The following is a 26,618-nucleotide window of genomic DNA, read 5'->3' on the forward strand; positions in this document are numbered from 1 at the left end:
GTGGTCTCTTCCCTATCCACATGTAGTTCCATAACCATTAGCAGTAGTCCACTATGAACCCCCTGCTATTTAATGTGCATACAGACAGACTTGATGGAGCCAATGCACTTTTGTCCTCATAAAATAGCTCATTATCCAGAAAGTATACAGGAAGGAGCAACCTCTGGTTTAAAGGAGCTTCATCCGAAACTGTCGGTTCAATACATTTCACAGCTGCCTTCTTCCTTCTGAAATCATAAGTCCCTTATTTGTTCAATAAAGATGTTCTGAGACAGTTTCCAAGACCATGTCATTCTGTCATGTGGACAGCAGTTGTTGTATTTAACTGTACTGCTCTGGGCCTGTCTTCCCTAAGCTTTAGTTTGCTGTTTCCTTGCAGACAAATTATGTAGAATATAGGGCTCTGCCTACTATTCTTACATTCATCACTAGAATATTTATAGCAGTAAATCACAATCCATTTTAGTTCTACAGGAAGTACAGACTTAATTGCTGGAGCTATGATCATTGCACAGGTTAGTGAGACATCTCATCAGATATTTAGATCTGCCCTATAAATTCATTTAAATCTTGACAATGTTTTGGAAATCAAGTTTCCATAAGTGAATTCCATACTTCAGGTGTAATCCATGTATGGCCCAGCATAGCACAGCTTCTCCTCTCTGGCACACAATGCAAAGCTAAATAAAACAAAAATAGTTCCAGACTACGAGTAGGATGAATCCTTTTAAAGTTTATTATAAATCCACCAAAAGATGAGCGCTTTCGTCTCGGTATGAGACTTCTTCAGATAAAACAATACCAGTGCTACACTTACTATATATAATGCCCTAAATTGCCCTAATTACCTAACCAATTAAAAATTTAGAAATTTAAAGCACCACTAAAGGGTGGTTTAAAGTATAATGTTATATTATTTCACACCATACAGCAATCTTACAGAAGTAAAATAAGATGAAATATTGTAAAATGAAATATTTCCCTACATTAGTGTGGGTGAGGTCATAAAATACGAACATAAAACTGTTTTAAAAGAAACTTGTTAATACCATTCAAGTCTTTAAAAAATGTTACCATTGTATACAGAGTGGTTCAAACTTTTTCTGCTCTCTCTATTAGTGTAGCTTTAATGCTGATGTATTCATTAAGACCTGGAGGAAAATTAGCCTTAAGCCTCAATTGCCATCTTAATTCCCTGTTCAGTAGTACATTCTTCATATCACCCCCCCTGTTGTTGTTCTTAACCAAATCAATAATCCCAAATTTGAAACTATTAAATGATATACAGGAAACCGAGTGTTTGTATAGGGCACTGGCATCTTTCCTAATCCTGATATCGTTAAGGTGCTCATATATTCTATCTTTCAGTGCTCTCTCGGTTTTCCCACAATGCAAAGCTGCTGGAGATTATGTTTTGGGATGTGCTGCCGGTAGATTATGTTTTGGGATGTGCTGCTGGAGATTATGTTTTGGGATGTGCTGCCTGTAGATTATGTTTTGGGATGTGCTGCTGGAGATTATGTTTTGGGATGTGCTGCCGGTAGATTATGTTTTGGGATGTGCTGCTGGAGATTATGTTTTGGGATGTGCTGCCGGTAGATTATGTTTTGGGATGTGCTGCTGGAGATTATGTTTTGGGATGTGCTGCCGGTAGATTATGTTTTGGGATGTGCTGCTGGAGATTATGTTTTGGGATGCACTGCCGGTAGATTATGTTTTGGGATGTGCTGCCGGTAGATTATGTTTTGGGATGTGCTGCTGGAGATTATGTTTTGGGATGTGCTGCCGGTAGATTATGTTTTGGGGTGTGCTGCCGGTATCATTTGCTGCCCTGTACTAAGTCGAACTCTTGAGTTTATTGTTCATCAATATTCCAAGGCCCTTCTCACAATGAAAAGTTTCCCATACAGGTAGTTGGACCTGAATGAGTTCTTTCTTTTAAGATAAGGATATTGTAGCTGGGATTCATAAACAAGTAGCATAGTTCACATTGCATGGAAATTGTCCATCTGTAGGCTAGACCAGATTAATAGTCTTATGTTGTACTTCAGTGAGTTCAAATGCACAACAGAAAATATGTGTAAGTTAATGCATAATGGCATGCAATTGAAGCAGGCAGGGAAATGAATTCCTAATAATATTCAAATGTATGCAAGGTGAGCAGAGCCACAATCCATAGCTGTATTTGAGGAAACCCATGTTATGAGACACTTTCAGAGATCAGTCATTCTGCCATGTCATTAACATGCACCTGCCTACCAAAGCATAAAACATGATGAAAAAACTGAAATATAGCTAATAAGAGAGCTTATAGCAGCAGCATTAGTCACGCAGCCACATACTGAAGAGCTTAAAACTGTCACTTCCACCTGACGTGCACAGGGTGTCATCCAGCACCAATGGAAACATTATTGTCAGTGGGTGACATAGAATGTCACCAGTCAGCAGATTACTGATCACTTTACAGTAGTGGAGGATATTTTAAGGCCTTGGCGAATATATGTGACCCTCACACAGAGAATATAGAAATATGCATCCCTCCCCTACCTGTGTAACCCAGTGTGCAATGGATGGATGCAGCTTTTGATTTTACCTACATAGACCTTTTAGAGACCAAATGAAGGTATTTTGCATATTCCATAAGCATCTGCCTCTGTAATACTCAACAAGTTCCTCAACAAAAAGCTTCAACATGTGGAGGATGATACATGCTTTTTAGCACACCACAGGAGAGAGCTAACACTATCGACCATGATCCTGAGATACCAAATTCCACTGACTGCATGCATATACCAATTAAGGTCCAACCTGACTCACAGCCACAAAGGTTTGTGATCAGAAAGGGCTACTCCCTCTGTGAATTACCTAATAGTGTGTGATGCACATGGGTTCATAACCAAGGTGTCTGAGCAACACCCAGGGAGTTTTGATGTTTTACATATATGGTACACATGTCAGATATATCACCACCTTCTGCAGTGTGAAATTCCACTTGGTCATCTCATTGATAAGTGCAGGTAATTCTGTTAATGTTAATGTGTACAGCTATATTTATAGTGTGTCCAAATGTAGTAGCTTCACTTACATGTAGGTATGGGTTGCAGGTGAATTTTAATACTAGCCAGAGCCCTGACCTATGATGCTCATATTGAACACATTGAATGTCTCCAAACTCTCTTATAACACTGAAATTGTATAGAGCTGCAATATCATAGAATTTGTATTCAGCCTACTCAGAGCTTGCTATAGTTGCCTTGACATGTCTGGAAAGGATAATCTGGTATGATTCTGCTATAATCTGCAAGATGTTCTTAGCATGTTCCATATTACATAATAAGCTGGTAAGGAAGCAGTCTTGGCAGCCACATGACTGGTTTGATTAGACTGTGCTTACACATAGCCAGTAGGGAGGGTACATCAACATCGTTGTGCAAAGGGGGTGTGGCAGACCAGCAACAACTGGTAGCCATACATCCACTCCACACACAGTGTCAGGCACTTAGGCAAAGCAACATGATCTAGTCTAGAACTATAGGCCTTGCAGAGTACACAGAGGCAGTGGAGTGTCACACAGAGCAAACATGATGTTTACGCTGATAATATTAGCTATGTTGGTCAGCGCATGGTTGAGACACACTGTGTCAGACATTCACAAATGCACCACAAAAGAAGGAGAGTGTAATAGGATACAGCTGTCATCATCATGTACACAGGTGGCTAGGGAAAAAATGATACATGCCTGTCTATACACACTGCTGGACATGGCTCTCTCATATTATGTGTTAAATGCAATTTGTCTCTGCACTGCCATCAGGGTGTCACTACATAATTGCAATCTCTGGCCACGGTGCTGTCTTGTTATGCTAGTACACACCCTCTATAAACTAGCCCACGCTGGAGACAGCCATCCAAACCCTGGTCCTCCCAAATCCAACCCAACCACAAACGCTATCCAAGCAACACCCCCCACAACTGAACTACTAGCCAACAAGAAAACAACAGACCTAGTTATAATGTCCCTAAACATCAGAAGCATATGCAATAAAATCCAAGAACTACATGCTAGCATAAGCATATATTCCCCAGATATTCTTTTCCTAACTGAAACCTGGCTCAAACCTCACATCAAAAGTGAGGAACTACTTCCACCTGAATACATCCTTCGCATAGACAGGTTGTCCAAAAAAGGAGGTGGTGTAGCATTGATATTTAAACACCACCTCAATATTCAACTCCTGAACCCATCTGCCCCTCACCACAACAATGAAGAAATCCTTTATGCCAATCTCAAACTAAACACAAACAAAACAATCAATATCATAGGATGCTATTTCCCACCAGGGCAAAATATTACACCCCTAGAAAATCTCCTGAGCTGGGCTACTCTATCTCTACCCCAGGAAACCATAATTCTCGGCAACTTTAACATCAACAGGCTATCCTGTAATAGTTTCCCAACCATTCACCTTAATCTCCATTAGTTCACTCAACTCATTCAATCCCATACCCGAATTAACAAAAACCCTAACAATCATACCTTACTTGACTGGATCCTAGTCAACAAAGCCCCTCATTCTTACCTAGCAGGCTGCTTACCTGACAGTCGTAGTGACCACTCCTCCACTTTCCTAATTCGGCACCACACAAACAGTCTGAAGCCCATTATCCACAGGCAAATATGGAACAAATTCAACTTCAACCCCAACTCCTTCATCTCCTCCCTGCAAAAAATTAACTGGTCACCACTAAAATACCTCAACCTAGATGAGGCTGTCCACTTCTTCAATGGTACCTTCCTCTCCATCCCAAACACCCATGCTCATGTAAGAAATGTCAAAGTCAGATCCAGGCATGTCCCATGGTTACAAAAGACCACCAGAACCTTAATGAAATCCAGAGATAAGGCCTGGGAGCACTGGTGACTAACAAAAAATAACTCAGATAGGCAATCATTCCTTGAACTGGGTAATAAAGCCAAAAAGCATATAAAATTAGACAAATCCATCTACTATAAATCCACCCTAAACTCTACCAACCACAACTCTAAGCAATTTTGGTCCACTATTAACACTATCCTCCACCCAGGGAAGGTTGATACCCCCCCAGCCGTCCATTCCCCCCTCCTCCAGCAGTATTGTTGAATCCTTCAACAAACACTTCACTGAAACTATAACATCTCTAAACAAGCAACACTTCCCTACAACAGCCCCCAACTCCTAACCCTAAACCCCCCACTCCTCTTTTCTTCTTCACCTCAGTACCTACCTCCAACATAAAAAGACTATTGTCAAAACTTAAACCCACCAAACTCACAGCTGACAACCTCCCCTCTGAATACTTGAAAATTGCAGCTGATACACTTGCCTACCCAATTTCAATTCTAATCAACCGTTCCATAACAGAAGACTATGTTCCCTCGATATGGAAGATATCCCTCATCATTTCCCTCCACAAAGGCACCCCCTCCACTGACCTCTCCAATTACTGCCCCATTGCTATTCTCTCCCCTCTCTCCAAGATACTTGAAAAATGTATCAACACCCAGGTCTCCAACTACCTCCTAGCTAATAATCTCCTTTCCAAAACCCAACATGGTTTCAAGCCATATCACAGTACTACCTCTGCTCTGCTCTCCTTCACCAACACTATACTTCATCACAAAAACAATGGCCTCTGCTCTATTGCTGTATTTCTAGATCTCTCCAAGGCCTTTGACATGGTATCTCATGAGCTACTACTCTCTACTCTCCCCAACCTCTCCTTCTCACAATCAGCCTGCAACTGGTTCCACAGCTATCTACATGGCCACCAGCAATCAGTAATCTGGGATGATAACATAACCTCATCTCCCAATTACTGTCGGAGTTCCCCAAGAGTCTATCCTTGGCCCTCTGCTAATGTCACTTTTCACTAACAACCTACATACTGCCACCACACAAGCATCTCTTATACAGTACGCAGATGACTCTACTCTCATCTGCTCTGCCCCCACTCTACCAGAACTACAACAAATCATACAGGAATCATTCTCTTCTGTAGAAAGCTGGCTATCCAATGCTCAGCTCCTACTCAACCCAAGTAAGACAAAACTTTTCTCCTGTTTCAACCTTTCAAAGCCACCCAAAACACTCCCCACTTCAACATTCCTGCCAAAGATAATACCATCATCTCTTCATCAGAACGCACAAAATTACTTGGTGTGGAAATAGACAACAAACTTAGATTTGCCACCCACATATCTTGCACAATAAAACAAGTTCACAAGAAACTTGGTGCATTATATCGAAGCCACCAATTCCTAACCAAGGCGGCTAGAATCTCCATAGCCAATTCCCAGCTAATCTCCACCCGACTCTATGCATCCCCTATACCTACCAACCTTAAACAAACAGACCTACACAAGCTGGATGCTTGTTACAACAAAATTGTTAAATTTGCCACTGGAACCTCCTACCGCAGCCATCATTGTATCTCCCTTAAAGAACTAAACTGGCTAGAACTCCCACAACTCCTTCACTTTAATCAACTCACTCTCGCTCATAAACTTATTAACCACCCCCTTAACATCCCTTCCCTTCAAACCCTTCTCTAACCCTATCACCCCACTAGGTCCCTAAGATCAAGCAACAAAAATCAACTCACTGTTATCAAACCCCAAAACTCAGTAGGAGAAGCCATATTTTTATGTACCATATCTAAACTTTGGAACAATCTTCCACCCTCTATAACTACTCTACCTTCCAGCAGCCTTTTTAAGACTGCTCTCAAATTCCACTTAAATTTGCACTGGCTTTGTCCTTGTTCTAATCCAGACTAGCACCCCCATCCTTACCCCACCACCTAGACTCTTAACCCAACTATACTACCGCCACTACTAACCACAGTCAGAAATAGTTAGTTGTCTTTACATACTTTAACATCTTGTCTGACAACTTTGTTACTAATATTATAAATTACAAGAAACTATCTTAACTTGCAACATTTACTGTATATACTGTTGATAATCAATACCTTGTTATTGTATTAAAGCCAACAACCTGTAATGTTGTTTACTATAGCTGCAACTTTGTATCTCTATTTATCACGTACATGATGTGGAGCTTTTCTCCCCAGGCATCTGCTGAAAAAGGACCTGCATCCAGTTGGAATTTCCCAGTAAACAAATGTAAATAAATAAATAAATAAAAATAAATAAATAGTACCTGGGGTTTCCCCTGGCATGGATGATGTATGACTGTGAGATCATGATTTGGATATAGTTCATTCACAGGTTGTTCTGCCAATAGATCTCTGATGTTGTTGCGACTCATAATTTAGGATGACAGACTGCTGTTCATTTCCAGATGCAAGTGAGGTCTGTGTACTCTGTGAAGGCCCCCTACATGACCACCTCTGGTACATATCTTTCTCCAAACTCAGACAATATTGGAAGCACAGGCAGTGATGGTGCAGGTAGGGATGGAGGCTGGACATGCTACCGTAGATTACATAAGACCAATTAGGACTGTCTCTTTGGATTTCATCTCATCATGGATGTCAAGCAACACAGCATACATCTCTATGATAGATTGGGCTGCTGAAGATTGTGACTGGAGGATACTTTGGCACTTCTGCTGATTGACCCAAGTGCTGCCTGCATATCAGGTGTCAAGTGTAACATGTGGCATTATTGACCACCCCTGTGAAGCTGTACAGTGATGCATATAGCCACATAAAGTGCAGTGTGTGCCTCTACTGCCACAGCTGAAGGAGAACCATTGTTGGTGTTCAGAGCCACAGAGACCTCTTACTCACTCAAGATAGTGAGTAATCTGACTAATAGTCTAAAGATCATCTTGGGAAGTGGTCATACCTTCATCCTGCCCTACATGTGGATGCCCACCTCAAATGGATACCGACAGTGTCATTATATAATCAGACTGTGAATCAAGTATATGTCATTTGGCATCTTCAACACCTCTTGCAAGTGCCGTTATCCTGCTTCAACATAATAGGTGTCTACTCTTCTCTGTAAATATGCAATAAGGCAACTGGAAAGAGCATGAATATCTGTACTTAAACTGCATCCTGTGGCATGCACACTATGGATATCTCTGCAAAATGTAATATACAATTCCAACACAACTGATGTTCCTATAACAAAACATAGGTGACACACTGTCTCTTTGTGCAGTATTGCTGTACAGAAATCTGCTGACTGTGCTACTAACGTGGATCAGTCCTCAAGCCAGTGTTTATTTTTCCAGGCATAATCCCATAACTATCATCCCGAGCAGAGATACCAAAAACTTCTATCATTTTCTGCTTTCCCATGTGACATGATCTCACCCCCATGGCAAACTTTTCATTTGCTGGAAATGTCCCTTTGCCTTGTCATGGCATCACATATCAGTAACATTTTTACATTTGTCTTGTAAGTGTGCCAGTAACATGCTTACAACACTGATGTACTCTGCAATTGTAGATACTTGATTCCATAAAGGCTGGTCAGTACTCCTCTCCCCCAAGAGGTGCTGTCGATGTGTCCTAAGTTCCTGCAGCAAGACACCATACTACTTTCACAGACTAAATTGTGGGAATATGCCATACAACAGATCTAGGGACACCTATGAGAATGCATACAGCAGATGTACTTGCCACAGATTAGTACTTATGCACTGCCCAAAGGTCTCACTCACTTTGTAGGAGCTACTAGTTTGCACAGAATAAGACAATCATCCCTGCTGCCACCATCAGGGGGCACCTTGGTAAATGCTATTGCTGTAGCCCTATCCTAATCCAGTGGGGTATATATGTAAGGAAATACTTGATGTACTCTTTGACACAATCCACCATATAGATTAGACAAACCATAAGCATGACAGGAGTTTTGATGGATAGGATGTCCTGATATTGTGATCTGCATTGTTGCCAGTAAAATGTACACCCAATATATACTTGCAGGCACATATATTTGTATTGCTAGCCATTTGTAATGAGATTTCCAGTGCAAGGGTGAATATCCTTAGGAAGGTAAACAAAAATAGCTTAACTTATTATTATAGAGGGGTCCTCTCCAGGCCAGACTATAGATCCAGATAGCCCTGTCATTTCTCCTAGTAGTAATCCAGTATCTATTTGATATAATATACACAGAGACAATGTTCCTATAAAACAGTGCATGAATCATGTCTAATGAATTTCTTAAGTCTACTGCTGCATATCAATGACTTAAAACACATCTTTCTGCTTATGTTCCCATCTGAAAGCTCATTGTAAGCTTTTTCTGAATTGCTGACTAAGGATAAGCATTGCGTCACTTTGAGACTACATAGTGCACTATCCTTGATTCAGAAATCTCATTGTAGACGCAATTCACAGGCAACCATTTGCAGAATAGGTTTCATGGTTTGAGAAGGAGACCTGGTTGAGGAATTGTCCTCAGCCACAGGCATTATGTGGCTTGGGGGACTGTTTACACATCATTATGATGAACTGTGACAGAGGAACCCTATAATTACCCTTCCTGCAAAGTGGAGCTTAGGCAACACCATAACCCAGATGGTATAGTAAGTGCATAACATTGTAACTTTTTTCATTATTTTATGTGTGCGACTGTCCTTGCTATTGGCAGGTATTTGTCAAGGTCAGCTTAGGAAATGTGTGTATACTACTGTGTGAATTTTCAGTATCAGGAGGAGGCGTAGTGAGAGCTATGCAATATTTTTATTTCTTTTTTTATTTTTGCTTGCTTTGTTGACTTGGTTAGTCGCACTAGGCTAGTGACCTCTCTTCAGGGGATACCTGAGGTGGTATCGATACAAGTAGCAGGACTATGGCCAGGGCATCATGGCATTTCCCCTACTCTTTTCATCTTTTCAGTAGGTGCCATGAGATCTTTTCCATCCACCTGAGTTACCACCATTAAACAGGTGGGACTTCAGTTTAATGTCTCATTCAAAGAATGATATGACAACTGCATTTGATGTTGGTTTCTGTGGGGGTCTGTTATGAGGTGATGCTGTGTCGCACCATCTCAAGGTGTATACAGACTACATGGTGAGTCTCCATGTATAATTGTACTACATTCTCTGTATGTATGGTAATGTTTTCAGGGGACACACGTGTGCATGCTGCCACTCATGCATCTAAGGAGATGTATGTTTCAGACTGTGACATTTAGCTGTTGTTCTTGCATATTGCCTTAACTTGTCACAGTCATCTGATATGTTCTTTCTCTTTAAGCATGAGCAGAATATGACAGTAATCATGTCACCTTCTGCAAGTTCAGATTTTTGATTTTTTCATCAGACAGCTATTCATTTATTTATTTATTTCAAGTTTGGTAACTAGGAAGTGGGGGGGGTTTCAGTCCCTTTTCAGGCGAGTCCCGGGAAGAAAAGATCCATAGCAATTAATAAATATATAATAAAGCCACATTTTCTCCAGAGAGATATGATGCTGCTGTGGAGTATGTGGGTAATGTGTCTGGGAGTACTTTATTGGAGGGGTTCCTGGCTTCCCAGTGGCAAGTAGTCCAGCTGCATTGCTTGATGTAGCCCAGGGGAAGATGAAACAGGTGGTGATAGCTTCACTACAGGCAACATTTGGCAGGTATATGGTCCAGATGAATAGCCTCCTGAGGCAGAGAGCAGATTGTTTCACTAGCCAGTCCCTGCTATTGGACCATGGGGGAAGTTCTGACCTGTATCACTCTTCACCCTGATTCTTTATATGGTGATGGATCTCTTTAATGTCTGTCAGGGGTGGGGCATCAGACTACACACTGATGAGTATTCCTGATCTTTTCCTCAGGCACAAACTCCCTTTCACAAAACAACACTAGCATTGATTGACAAACCCTCCCCATCATCAAACCCTCTGTTTGTTCCTATCAGTTCCATTTAATGTTCCCCATCCGAATGTATGCAAATTCAGACTTGTTTGCTTGCTCTATTTGTGCACGTCTGCCTCTGTAAACTGTCCTCCCCATCCCTAACTTGCATTAGCTCTTCTCCTCTCCTCTCCTCTTCTCTTCTCTTCTCTTCTCTTCTCTCTATTCTCTTCTCTTCTCTTCTCTTCTCTTCTCTTCTCTTCTCTCTCTTCTCTTCTCCTCTCTTCTCCTCTCTTCTCTTCTCTTCTCTTTTCCTCTCTTCTTTTTTCTTCTTTTTTCTCTCTTTTCTTTTCTTTTCTTCTCTTCTCTTCTCTTCTCTTCTCTTCTCCTCTCCTCTCTTCTGTTCTCTCTCTTCTGACCTCCTCTCTTCTCATCGGTTCTCTTCTCTGTCTTCTCTTCTCCTCTCTTCTCTTCTCTTCTCTTCTGTTCTCTCCTTTCTTCTCTTCTCTTCTCTCCTCTCCTCTTCTCTTCTCTTCTCTTCTCTTCTCCTCTCTTCTCTTCTCTTCTCTTCTCTCTCTTCTCTTCTCTTCTCCTCTCTTCTCGTCTCTTCTCTTCTCATCTCTTCTCTTCTCTCTCTTCTCTTCTCTTCTCTCTCTTCTCTTCTCTTGTCTTCTCTTCTCTTCTCTCTCCTCTCTTCTCCTCTCTTCTCTTCTCTCTCTTCTCTTCTCTTCTCTCCTCTTCTCTTCTCCTCTCTTTTCTCCTCTCCTCTTCTCTTCTTTTCTCCTCTCTTCTCTTCTCCTCTCTTCTCTCTCTTCCTTCTCCTCTCTTCTCTTCTCTTCTCTTCTCTTCTCCTCTCTTCTCTTCTCTCCTCTTCTCTTCTCTTCTCCTCTCTTCTCTCTCTTCTCTTCTCTTCTCCTCTCTTCTCTCTCTTCTCTTCTCTTCTCTTCTCTTCTCTTCTCCTCTCTTCTCTCTCTTCCCTTCTCTTCTCTCTCTCCTCTTCTCTTCTCTTCTCTTCTCTTCTCTTCTCTTCTCTTCTCTCCTCTTCTCTCTTCTCTTCTCTTCTCTCTTCTCTCCTCTTCTCTTCTCTCTTCTCTTCTCTTCTCTTCTCTTCTCTTCTCTTCTCTCTTCTCTTCTCTTCACTTCTCTTCTCTTCTTTTCTCCTCTCTTCTCTTCTCCTCTCTTCTCTCTCTTCTCTTCTCCTCTCTTCTCTTCTTCTCTCTTCTCTTCTCTCCTCTTCTCTTCTCTTCTCCTCTCTTCTCTCTCTTCTCTTCTCGTCTCCTCTCTTCTCTCTCTTCTCTTCTCTCCTCTTCTCTCTTCTCTTCTCTTCTCTTCTCTTCTCTTCTCTTCTCTTCTCCTCTCTTCTCTTCTCTTCTCTTCTCTCTTTTCTCTTCTCTTCTCTCTTTACAAATCTAAAATAAGGTCCTAATAAGATCCTATCACAAAAACGTTGTTCTGCTTCAGGTCACCCTGGACACTCCCATATCCCGTCCTTACGTGTGACCCTCAGCTTGCTGCTTTTCCTTTTTTCTATTTTCATCTGCACTGTTTTCTTCTGTTAAGTCACTGACAAGTGAGTAAGTATTTATGTGGCACTGTAACATTATGGTTGCAAATATGTATGGCTGTTAGGTTTTCTGTGGCAATTTGTACCATCATGCCAAGACATGCACTAACAAACAGCCACGTTATTTGTTAGATGCAAAGGTCTGTAAGTTCTTGTTTGGTTTTGTTTTCTTTTTAGATCAAATAGTGTGGCGTCAATACATAAGTACTCTATGGATTTTTGCCTTGTGCTTCAGGATATGAGTTTTTCTGCATGGATATGTCTGCTTGCATAGTTGCTGTGCTGCTCATTTTTGTACCCTGAAACACAGTTGGCTGCACTTAAATGCTGACTGTCCCACTTCAAATACTAAAAGACTCCATGTGTCACCACACAATACCGCTTACCTGCACAACCATTGTGAATAAGTGATGTGCATCTCTATGAGTCCTGACCTGTACTTACCTGTCATCATCATCATCAGCCTTCTTTCACCATTTTTACATGGCATTGGTGCGGCATGTCAACTGTCACTATCTCCTCAATTTAATTCTACTTGCCTACCTTCTTCAACAGTCATGCCTGACTGTCACGGGGCTTTTCTCACAAATCCAACCATGTCTTTGCTAGACATCATTGTTTTTTCTTGCCTTTTTCCTGACTGTCCCAAATATTCTTCCCCAGGTTGTCTACTGCTTGCTTTTCTGCACATGTCCCCGAACCACCTTAATCTATTCTCTTTGACCTTCTCTGCCACTGGATGTCATTGCATAGCTTACACATAGTTCTAGAATATCACCCAGGCCCTGATGAAGCAACCTACATTCCCTTCACTACTGTCATCACGTTTGGTATAACTGGCAATGAAGGACATATTGTACAATATGCGATAGCTCTCTGAAGGTTTCCACAAGAAACAATAAATTTAACTGCCAAGGATCTTTTTACACTGGCAAATTGTGTCCCATCAAGAGTTTTTTTAAAGTAATCATTTGAAATTCAGAGAATTGTTTGTGTGAGTCCAAGAAAAGGGAGATTGAATGATCAAAAATTCTAAGCTAGAGAATGTCATTTCGTAGAATATTCATTTTTCTCCAAAGTATGGCAATGTCAGAGTTGAGATATATTAATTCAGAGACTGACTGGAGGAACAGGGCACTTGCCTTTGCAAAAAATAAAAATAAAAAAGGTCCTGCTGTATTTTCAAATTGTTTTTAATTCAGGGGCTTAGAGTCTCAGAATTACAGCTGGAACCCACTTCTTAGACCTGCAAGAAGTACGTTTGAGATGTCATTCAACCAACAGTTAACAAAATAAGCCACTGATTTAAGCTGGGTGTAAAAATAATAGGATACCTAATTAGAACACAGCATCCACTTTTCCAGACAAAAGTGTTAAGACAACTCCTGAAAAAATTCAGTGAAGTGGTAAAGTTATATTCAAAATATATATAAAAAGCATTGTATAAACCACACAGACACATATAAACATCTTAAATTATGGCTATAAATGTGCATGGATTGCAGATTTATTCAGTAAAATGCTTGCACACATTTATTTAGCTACAGACAATTAGTATGCATAAACATGTTGATTAAGTAATACTGTGAGGCAACAGGTTGAAGGATGACTGCCTTACAAACTTTTATATGTTGCAATTTGAATTTTACCTTTATTAGTTTGTATGCTACAGTAGAGAGTCGATCAGAGATACTTCAGGTGCAGCTAACATTGGGTAAGACAGTGATTCAGGTCGTAGCCTGCTATAGGCCCCCAACCATGCCCCAAGATTCACACTCCACATTCCTAAGCACCCTAGAGAATATTAGGGTCCAACCTAACTCTCATACTGGGCGACTTCAACTACCCCTCCATTAACTTGGAAAGCTGTTCATGTACCAATGCACTTACCCAACGTTTCCTGGAATTCATTAATTCCAGTGCCCTGGACCAGCTCATTCTTATCCCCACAAGAGGTAGCAACATCCTTGACCTGGTCATTACTAACAAGGGCGATCATTGCTCTACACCAATAGTCAACTCCTCCCTGGTTAGATCCGACCACAAACTAATCACCTTGGAAATCCACCCCCCCCCCACAAAGGTAACAACCATGAAAAACTTCTCCAAAGCTAACTTTGGGCTCCTAAAAACAGAGGTGGCTAACTTCATGGCACCCATGCTAATGGAGAATAGTTGCATGACCGCCGAGTCATACACCAATGCACTGTATGAACACGTACACAAATGCATGGATCTCACCATACCCAATAGAACCAAGACACTCTCCTCCAAAAAAAGGAAGCCAATCTGGTGGTGCCCTGCCATAAACAAACTCTACAACAGAAGGAGGAAACTGATGTAGAATAAAGTGAAGGCCCAAGACCAGAAAAACTCCCTTATCAGTCTCAACAAAAAGTTGAGATCCCGCATCAAATCCTCTAAAGCTAGCTATGAAAACAGAATTTAGGCAGATAGAAAAGACAACCACAAGGCCTTCTATAATTATGTAAAGAATCTCCACGGCAATGCCCAGATTTGCTCTGAGCTACTGCACAATGGTACCTCCTATACCAAACAGAGCAACCACAAACGACCAGCAAAGGAGATGGTGAGCCCAAGTACTTTATTAATCAGAGTAACATATAGAGATATGTCACTAAACCAGACCGGTTTCGGCCTTACAGCCTTTCTCAATGGTATACAAAAGTAAATTAATGCAAAAGAAGAAGAACTGATTCAAGTTGTATTTTATACTCCTCCCTATTAAAACAGGAGTAATTGGTATAGCCCAACCTAGTGTTTGGGATGTATCCATGCCCAAAAAAATAATTGGTAATCAGATGCAATTCATATGCTATTATGAAACAAGCAGTATATACATTAAATAATTGAATACTACTATCAGTGAAGATATGAAAAATTAATTCCATAATACTGTAAACTGATATATAAGAAATATTTAAAAGAAAAAAACATGAAAATGGCAACTTGTAATTTTAAAATGGCCTGGTAAATGTACAAAATTCATCACGGCCATACAAGTGTTAATGAAAATATATACACATGATGTAGTATTATAAAAAAGTATTATAATGACAACCACTCAGTGCAAAAGTGTGCATTGGTCATCCTAATTTGTCTTATTATATGGCTCGTTGAGCATATATTATCAAAACCACATAAGTTTCACCAATCAGAACAAACACACCAAGATATGACTTTACGGCATGTATTAATCTAAATAAATAGACCTAACCTCGTCATAAATGGTCATTAAGACCAGGCGGAAAGAGTGCCCCAAGCTTGGTAATCCAGTATTGTTCTTTTTTATTCAAAATAGAATGCCAACCCTGTTGGTGGCTACGATCCCCTACAATTTTGTCAATAACCATAAACCTAAATAGTGCATTTGGATGTTTGATGGTGTGTCTATAGAGGGCATTAGTTTCCTTCTTATTCCTAATATCACTCTTATGTTCCGTCATACGTATTCGGAGGGATCTAGAAGTTTGGCCCACATAAAATGATTTGCACTGACATGTGGCCAAATAAATGACCCATGTAGTACTGCAGTTGGCAAAGACCCTCGTCTGGTACACCCGTTCTGTATTAGCACTTGAGAATTCTTTCAGTGTATATACTTGTGAACAAGGAAAGGTACCTATGAGTCTATCTCCTGTTAAGGTAGTTTGTTGGTAGATAGCTCCTCCTCCTTCCTTGTGTTTGTAGTGGGAAAACATCCCCCCCAGAGTTTGACCCCTTCTGAAAGACATATGACAAGTTGTACCTAATAGTGTTCTCAATTCATCATGTGCCATCAATATATTCCAATTGGAAGTCAAAATATCCCTCACCAGCTGATGGTTTCTGCCATATGTGGTGACAAACCTGATTGTTGAATCCTGATCTTTATTATCTGACTTTTTATATTGCAATAAGCTCTGCCTATCCAATGAGTTACTCCATTCGTTAGCCAAAGAGATATCCCTCATTTTATATCCCCTGTGTTTAAATCTGCAACATAAGTCATTCCTAGCTGTTTCAAAATCACTCCCTGTAGAACATATGCGTTTCATACGCATGAATTGTGATTTTGGTATATATAAGGTACGGCAATGGGGGCTTCCTTTGCACCTATATATGCTGACCTTTTTATGGCCTACTTGAGGAATGTCTCATCTATGATTTATCGCACAATATTTATATTGTTGAAATAGACATCTGGAGACGATACTTAGATGATTGTTGGATGGTGTGGAAGGCAGATATCACATATTTACAGGAATTTCTTCAGTATTTGAATGATAATATATGGGGTATTGAGTTTACGGTAACTTATGATTATAAAACCATTAATTTTTTGGATGTTACGGTATACCATAATGAGGATCATACCTTAAGTACTAAAGTTTATCGTAAATACCCCCAATATAATACCTTGCTACATGCATCTAGCATGCACCCTTACCACACCATCCGCAATATACCAAAATCACAATTCATGCGTATGAAACGCATATGTTCTACAGGGAGTGATTTTGAAACAGCTAGGAATGACTTATGTTGCAGATTTAAACACAGGGGATATAAAATGAGGGATATCTCTTTGGCTAACGAATGGAGTAACTCATTGGATAGGCAGAGCTTATTGCAATATAAAAAGTCAGATAATAAAGATCAGGATTCAACAATCAGGTTTGTCACCACATACGGCAGAAACCATCAGCTGGTGAGGGATATTTTGACTTCCAATTGGAATATATTGATGGCACATGATGAATTGAGAACACTATTAGGTACAACTTGTCATATGTCTTTCAGAAGGGGTCAAACTCTGGGGGGGATGTTTTCCCACTACAAACACAAGGAAGGAGGAGGAGCTATCTACCAACAAACTACCTTAACAGGAGATAGACTCATAGGTACCTTTCCTTGTGGCCATTGTTGTTCATGTTCACAAGTATATACACTGAAAGAATTCTCAAGTGCTAATACAGAACGGGTGTACCAGATGAGGGTCTTTGCCAACTGCAGTACTACATGGGTCATTTATTTGGCCACATGTCAGTGCAAATCATTTTATGTGGGCCAAACTTCTAGATCCCTCCGAATACGTATGACGGAACATAAGAGTGATATTAGGAATAAGAAGGAAACTAATGCCCTCTATAGACACACCATCAAACATCCAAATGCACTATTTAGGTTTATGGTTATTGACAAAATTGGAGGGATCGTAGCCACCAACAGGGTTGGCATTCTATTTTGAATAAAAAAGAACAATACTGGATTACCAAGCTTGAGGCACTCTTTCCGCCTGGTCTTAATGACCATTTATGACGAGGTTAGGTCTATTTATTTAGATTAATACATGCCGTGTAAAGTCATATCTTGGTGTGTTTGTTCTGATTGGTGAAACTTATGTGGTTTTGATAATATATGCTCAACGAGCCATATAATAAGACAAATTAGGATGACCAATGCACACTTTTGCACTGAGTGGTTGTCATTATAATACTTTTTTATAATACTACATCATGTGTATATATTTTCATTAGCACTTGTATGGCCATGATGAATTTTGTACATTTACCAGGCCATTTTAAAATTACAAGTTGCCATTTTCATGTTTTTTTCTTTTAAATATTTCTTATATATCTGTTTACAGTATTATGGAATTAATTTTTTCATATCTTCACTGATAGTAGTATTCAATTATTTAATGTATATACTGCTTGTTTCATAATAGCATATGAATTGCATCTGATTACCAATTATTTTTTTGGGCATGGATACATCCCAAACACTAGGTTGGGCTATACCAATTACTCCTGTTTTAATAGGGAGGAGTATAAAATACAACTTGAATCAGTTCTTCTTCTTTTGCATTAATTTACTTTTGTATACCATTGAGAAAGGCTGTAAGGCCGAAACCGGTCTGGTTTAGTGACATATCTCTATATGTTACTCTGATTAATAAAGTACTTGGGCTCACCATCTCCTTTGCTGGTCGTTTGTGGTTGTTCTGTTTGGTTTGACCGTGCAAGCCGTCCGTGCGAAGCATCTAGTTGCAGCTGTTCATTTAGCCTCGCTGGTGGTTCCTGATGGTAGCTCTACATTTTTCGTGTATATTGGTACCGATAATACAAGATGTTTCATGTTAAGAAGACTGTGTACTTGGATATCCAGTAATACGGCATGTTTTTCAGTTGTTTGGGATGTATATTCTGCTTCAGTGCTCAAGGAGGAACTAGGCCTATCAGGCGGAACTGATCGTTACGCTAAGAACCTTCTCTTCTTTTTTGTGGACATTGGTATTGTTTTTGCCTTTTTTGAAGCTCACAAAAAGGATATTTTTGCACTAAAAGGCATCAATATCATATATTTCTCTAAGACTTATTGTTCGGTTTTGGGGATACATGTTTAAACTGTGTCTTAATGATATGGTTATTACAACTAGGGGGAGGAATTTATGGTGAATGAGTGCAGATCGGAATATTGGAACTTTGTCAACATTGATAATATCTTTATAAGGGCTATGATTTCAATGTGGATGGTGTTTCTTTGATGGGTCACTGTTGTTCGAGGGAAACGGGTGCAAGCATCGTTGCAGGTGTTGGACATACTATTCTGTATATGGTTACGATCCAAACGCGGATGGTGTGTTATTAATGTCATACTGCTGGTCGAGGGGAACGTTTGCATAACTCTTCTGGATGTTGGACATATTTCGACTGTGGGGTTCACAGTACAGTCGATTTCGGACTATTATCTAATTGTTTGAACTGGATTGCTCAATACTAGTACGAAATGTTTATCTATAGGGGACACACATATATACTATAGGAGAATTATATTAAAATATTAAGATAAGTTGTTGCGTTCTACCCATTGCCTTTTGGTGATAATGTTTTTTTACGATGTGATTTTATAATATCCTTCTATGGGTATATGTATATGTTCACATGTTCAACTAATATTCAGTTGTTATAACACAGACTGCATGATTTGTCATTGAAGTAGGGACACCAGGGTTAAAAATATAGTTGATTTTTGATTCAAATTTTGATATACTGTATATCAAGGACGTATTACGAACTATTCATTAGTAGGATCTGAAGTTAAAAACAAAAAATATATATAGGACAAACATCTTATGTTACAATTTAAACTCTGGTTTCATTACGTGTTAACTTAAGCTTTATATAACCGTTCAGGGGATATTGTATTTACTAGGCCATACTATCTGAGGGATAGACATGTATATACAACTTGGATTTGGAACTAGATATGGACATGTATAACATGTTATTGGTGTCATATTTTTTCATCTTCCTTATCTGATATATGTCACATTACAACTTGTATGATTAAGAAAATCACATTTATATACTTGAACATATCTATTGATTAGGATTCAAGGGGTGGTCTTTGGTGTACCCAATGTGGTTATGCAGATACATTTTCGAATCTAATCAAAAATTTTTTATATAACTGTATGTGAATGATAACCAGGATACGATTTTTGTTAATATTGTAACACTAATGATTCATTGGGTATGAATCTTTCTTTGCAAGTTATATATCACTGTGTTAGGTGCATATAATTTGTTGATGCTACCTTCAATTACCTGCTGAATAGGGTATCATACTCTATAGTGATTATACCAAATTGGTGCCTGAAATTTCATCATCCATGGTTGGATGCCTCAGTGGATTATAATAATATTGGGAATTATTGTGACTGGTATTATATGGCTGATTTTCTATTTTTTCTTAGCATTACGGCTTCCTATTTTTGGTGTGTTCTCTGTTGAATTATCTTTTTTTGCATATTCTATAACTATATATCTTCCACTCAGTAAGTTGATCATAGTCTGCTGGTTCGATTACTGACAGAATATGGATTTGGAGCAGATTTTGAATGGGTTATGTGCTGATAGGCATGACTTAGGTGTATTTGGCGTTAATGTTATGTCAAGCAGTAACTAAAATGGCTCTAATAATGGTCCTTTTCAGCGTTGTGATTCAGCCTTTAACAAATTTAATAAAGATTTAAGGAATCTTCGTGCCAATATATGGCATTTGTGATTATTCAAAGCATATATACAGAAGGATATTACTCCTAGAGGTCTGAGGGTCAGGTTACAGCCCTTAGTGAGCAGGTCGGAGGACAGGCTGATGAAGGAATGGAACCAGGCTCTTCACCAATCCTCTATGATGTTCGTAAAAATTTTGACAGCATACTATGAGAGAATGGTGGATATATGTTTAACAGAGGTTAAAAGCTCTTGTGAAGAGTGCAAACATTTTGAATCTCAGCCTACATTTTCTTCCTGGGTTAAAAAATTATCGAAGGATTTGGCATCCTTTGATCAATTGACCAAGGATCGCAAAATTCGCAAATTCAACAGAGATAGCACAGACTATCAGAGGGGTCGCCCTTTTGATACATCCAAGACGGTCAGGTTTAATGATACTAGTCACAAAACATTTGGTACCAAACCCAGAAAGAGACCTAGATCTATTTTAAAATCCACTGATGCATCCCTGGCCAGTACTTCTGGTGATGAAGAATCATCATACACGGATAATGATGGTGGCTACCATCGGGAATCACCAAAGAGTAAGAAACCCAATAGTTATACCCCTTTAGACACTCACCAAGGTGACGAGGGGGTCGCAAACACAAACGTAGTAACCAATTCTATGGAGAATTTGATACGAACACTCTTGACGTAGCTGAGGTTAACTATAATAATGTTTTAAATTTATCTGATGTACCATTAACAGATGCACAGACTATATTGTTGAATAAAGGCCTTGGTTTTATTCCGGGTTTCTTTAGTGATGAATACAGTATAGTCAATGATGTTTTGTCATTTTGTCCTAATCTTAATCTTAAACTATTCTTTTCAGGTGACACCTCTCATAGATCTTCTGATTTTAGATTCAGGAAATCTGACTTTCAACCACCCATGAATAAATACGTCTCCATATTTCAACAGTCAGTCATTAAAGATCTCCATTTTCATCATCATGAATCAAACATTTTAGGTCAAAACATCTCGATCATGGAAAAAACTGCTATAGTAGAACTTAAGCAAAATCGTGATATAGCCATTCTGCCTGCAGATAAGGGTGGTGCTGTTGTGGTTATGAATACAGGGGATTATCTAGATGAGGGCAAAAGACAGTTGGCAGACCGTAGATGTTACATGCAAATGTTTATTGATCCCACATTAGTATATAAGAAGGAAATTGATTCATTCTTACACACAGCTGAGGATCAAGGTATTATAACTCTTAATGCTGTCAAACACCTGACTGTCAAAGATCCACAAAAACAGATCTTATATCTTTTGCCCAAAATACATAAGTCCATCACTAAACCCCCAGGTAGGCCTATAGTGTCTGGTATAGGATCATTAACAGAACCACTTTCAGCCTTTCTCACATTTTATCTTAAGCCATTATTGTCATTGGTTAGGGCCAGATTGAAAGACACGACACATTTTTTACAGATAATAGTGGATACCCAACTGGAACAGGATTGGGTGATGTGCACACTTGATGTAAAATCTTTATATACCAGTATCCCACACTGGGCTGGTCTGCAATCATTGCAATATTGGTTGGAAAAATGTGAAATGTATCCACCGGGTTTTAATACACTGCTTATCTGCATGGCGGAACACGTACTAACTAAAAATGTTTTCTATTTCCATGGTGAATGTTTTTTACAGCTTCAAGGTACGGCAATGGGGGCTTCCTTTGCACCTATATATGCTGACCTTTTTATGGCCTACTTGAGGAATGTCTCATCTATGATTTATCGCACAATATTTATATTGTTGAAATAGACATCTGGAGTCGATACTTAGATGATTGTTGGATGGTGTGGAAGGCAGATATTACATATTTACAGGAATTTATTCAGTATTTGAATGATAATATATGGGGTATTGAGTTTACGGTAACTTATGATTATAAAACCATTAATTTTTTGGATGTTACGGTATACCGTAATGAGGATCATACCTTAAGTACTAAAGTTTATCGTAAATACCCCCAATATAATACCTTGCTACATGCATCTAGCATGCACCCTTACCACACCATCCGCAATATACCAAAATCACAATTCATGGGTATGAAACGCATATGTTCTACAGGGAGTGATTTTGAAACAGTTAGGAATGACTTATGTTGCAGATTTAAACACAGGGGATATAAAATGAGGGATATCTCTTTGGCTAACAAATGGAGTAACTCATTGGATAGGCAGAGCTTATTGCAATATAAAAAGTCAGATAATAAAGATCAGGATTCAACAATCAGGTTTGTCACCACATACGGCAGAAACCATCAGCTGGTGAGGGATATTTTGACTTCCAATTGGAATATATTGATGGCACATGATGAATTGAGAACACTATTAGGTACAACTTGTCATATGTCTTTCAGAAGGGGTCAAACTCTGGGGGGGATGTTTTCCCACTACAAACACAAGGAAGGAGGAGGAGCTATCTACCAACAAACTACCTTAACAGGAGATAGACTCATAGGTACCTTTCCTTGTGGCCATTGTTGTTCATGTTCACAAGTATATACACTGAAAGAATTCTCAAGTGCTAATACAGAACGGGTGTACCAGACGAGGGTCTTTGCCAACTGCAGTACTACATGGGTCATTTATTTGGCCACATGTCAGTGCAAATCATTTTATGTGGGCCAAACTTCTAGATCCCTCCGAATACGTATGACGGAACATAAGAGTGATATTAGGAATAAGAAGGAAACTAATGCCCTCTATAGACACACCATCAAACATCCAAATGCACTATTTAGGTTTATGGTTATTGACAAAATTGTAGGGGATCGTAGCCACCAACAGGGTTGGCATTCTATTTTGAATAAAAAAGAACAATACTGGATTACCAAGCTTGGGGCACTCTTTCCGCCTGGTCTTAATGACCATTTATGACGAGGTTAGGTCTATTTATTTAGATTAATACATGCCGTGTAAAGTCATATCTTGGTGTGTTTGTTCTGATTGGTGAAACTTATGTGGTTTTGATAATATATGCTCAATGAGCCATATAATAAGACAAATTAGGATGACCAATGCACACTTTTGCACTGAGTGGTTGTCATTATAATACTTTTTTATAATACTACATCATGTGTATATATTTTCATTAGCACTTGTATGGCCGTGATGAATTTTGTACATTTACCAGGCCATTTTAAAATTACAAGTTGCCATTTTCATGTTTTTTTCTTTTAAATATTTCTTATATATCTGTTTACAGTATTATGGAATTAATTTTTCATATCTTCACTGATAGTAGTATTCAATTATTTAATGTATATACTGCTTGTTTCATAATAGCATATGAATTGCATCTGATTACCAATTATTTTTTTGGGCATGGATACATCCCAAACACTAGGTTGGGCTATACCAATTACTCCTGTTTTAATAGGGAGGAGTATAAAATACAACTTGAATCAGTTCTTCTTCTTTTGCATTAATTTACTTTTGTATACCATTGAGAAAGGCTGTAAGGCCGAAACCGGTCTGGTTTAGTGACATATCTCTATATGTTACTCTGATTAATAAAGTACTTGGGCTCACCATCTCCTTTGCTGGTCGTTTGTGGTTGCTCTGTTTGGTTTGACCATGCAAGCCGTCCGTGCGAAGCATCTAGTTGCAGACCTCCTATACCAAGCCAACAGATATTGCCAATATACTGGACAACAGATTTGGTGCCAACTTTACCCCCAAAGGACCAATCACAATACCAGTAGATTGCCAGGCAAGCAGTATTACTACTGCACAGGTTAAAACAACACTGTCCAAGGCCAAGAATACAGCTTCTATGGGACTTGACAATATCCCTAACTGTGTTCTACATGGACTACAGAGTGAACTGGCACCTCACCTGTGTGCCCTGTTCAATCACAGCCTCACATCAGGCTTTGTCCGTACCGAATAGCGTACTGCTACAGTCATCCCTCTCTACAAAGAAGGAGCAACTACAGACCCTGGGAACTGTAGCCCCATTAGCCTGACGAGTTTGATATGCAAAACTATGAAACGCATCAACATGGACCTAATAAACAAGAAAATAGGGAATCTCCAAACTCTGGATCCCACAGAGTTTGGTTTTGTGAAGGGTAGATCATGCCTGCTCAACCTGGTCAACTTCTTCGAGTCAGTCACCAGAGCTGTGGATGAAGGCAAGGTGGTTCATACAGCCTACCTTGATCTGGCCAAGGCCTTGGATACCATTCCCCACTGAGGAATCATAGAAAAACTCACTAAGCTAGGAATCAACCCCTATATCATTAGGTGGGTTGCAAATTGGCTCACAGAAAGAACCCACAGTGTGAAAGTAGCTGACTCCAAGTCAGACCAGTCACAACTGGAGTCCCACAGGGTTCGGTCCTGGGTCCTCTCCTGTTTGGTATCTACTTCTCTTAAGTCCAGGCTGACACGAAGGGACTCTGGGTGACAAAGTTCACAAATGATTACAAGTTGGGAGCTATTATTAACTCCCCAAGTGATGTTGACATCCTACAGAAAGGCCTCACTGAGACCAGCGACCGGTGTCAGAACCATGGCCTTAAGCTCAATGCCAAAACTTTGTCATCATCCCCTTTGGGAAAAACCTGGTTTCCATGAATTACCACATCGATGGTAGTCCACTGAACAGAGAAGGTGTTATAAGAGATCTGGGAACACAGGTTGACAGCAACCTCCCTTTTGACCACCACATTGTCACTGTGGTCAGAAAGTCCTTCTATGTAGCACATCTCATTACTAAGGGTTTTGCATCCAGGAAGAAAGAGGTCATTGTCTCCCTCTACTCTTCCCTCATTAGGCCAATCATCGAGTACAATGCCCCATTTGGCATGTACCTCACTAGACTCCTGCAACAACTGGAGTGGCCACAAAACTACCTCACAAAGAGAATCCTAGGCCTTAAACACTTGTCCTATATGAACAGACTCAAAAAACTCCAACTATTCTCTGTCTCATATCGCCTACTTAGAGGCGATCTCTGCTTACTTACAAAGCCATGTCTGACCCAGCTCTGTTAGAAATGCTACATCTAAAGAAATCTCAATCTCTCTACCCCACATGCTCCAGAGACCTCAACCTCATTACCACAATCAAGAGAACATGCTGGAGGGACAGGTTCATAACCTAGAGACTGCCCATGCTATGAAATAGACTTCCCATACATGTCAAACAGAGCACATCACTGGCCCTCTTCAAGAGAAATCTTGATGAGTGGATGGGAAATAGAAAATTCACCCCGGGGATCACTCCAGTGGCTCTACACGACAGAGGCACTGGGAACTAAGGTTGGGTGGCACGATGCCAGGGTAATCCTACAGGCTAAGCTTGTAAAGGCATCAGGGCCATTAGCCTAGTACACACCTATGAACCTATGAATTATCCAAACATTAATTATCAGAGAGGTCAATTATTAGAACCAGCCTTCCGAAGTTTTCTAGTAGAAAAAAATCATAAAGTCTGAATATGTAAACATTATACATACCTGGTTGAGCATGTTTTTTGAGCTTGTAGCCAGCTTGTGATTGAAAAATATTCTTTATCGTCCACTGGAATCAATGATTGGTTGAAAAGTGTATTCCTGCATGCAGAAAAAAAAACCAAGCAAGATTTGAGATGTTTTTTAATCCGGTTCAATTATATGTTTGATTATCCAAACAATTTGATTATCCGAGCTACCCTAGGTCCCAGTTAGTTCAGATAATCGACTCTGTACTGTAAGTATGAATTTTATAGTATACTTTAATACAAAATGCTTCATCTGCCCATTTTAAACGATTGTTGTCCAGAGTTATAACTTTGGTTATAACTTTTTAACTAAGTGAAATTTTGGTAGGACATTTTCAGAGTAGACACTTTAGTTAAATTTCTGTCAAACTGTTTTGTGTTGTTGAGCAATTCCATTTGTAAGTGTAATTTCTTAGGCATTTTAGATCACTTTATGAATCTGAATTGTTTTAATTTATTGTCACAGTTTAGGTGCTGGACAATAGATGGTATATCAGAAAATCCAAGTCTAAAACATCACATTTTGGGAGAGTTATTGGTATTTGTTAAAAGCAATATAAAACATCTTTATTTATTTAAGCTTACAGTTTCAGTTGCAATCGTTTTTTTGATCTCTCTTCTTTATGTATATATTAACATTCTCTGTGCTGTTTTTGCTAATG

The sequence above is a fragment of the Protopterus annectens genome, chromosome 3.part0, assembly GCF_019279795.1.
Source record: "Protopterus annectens isolate FY-2018-M chromosome 3.part0, PAN1.0, whole genome shotgun sequence".
Lineage (NCBI taxonomy): Eukaryota > Metazoa > Chordata > Ceratodontiformes > Protopteridae > Protopterus > Protopterus annectens.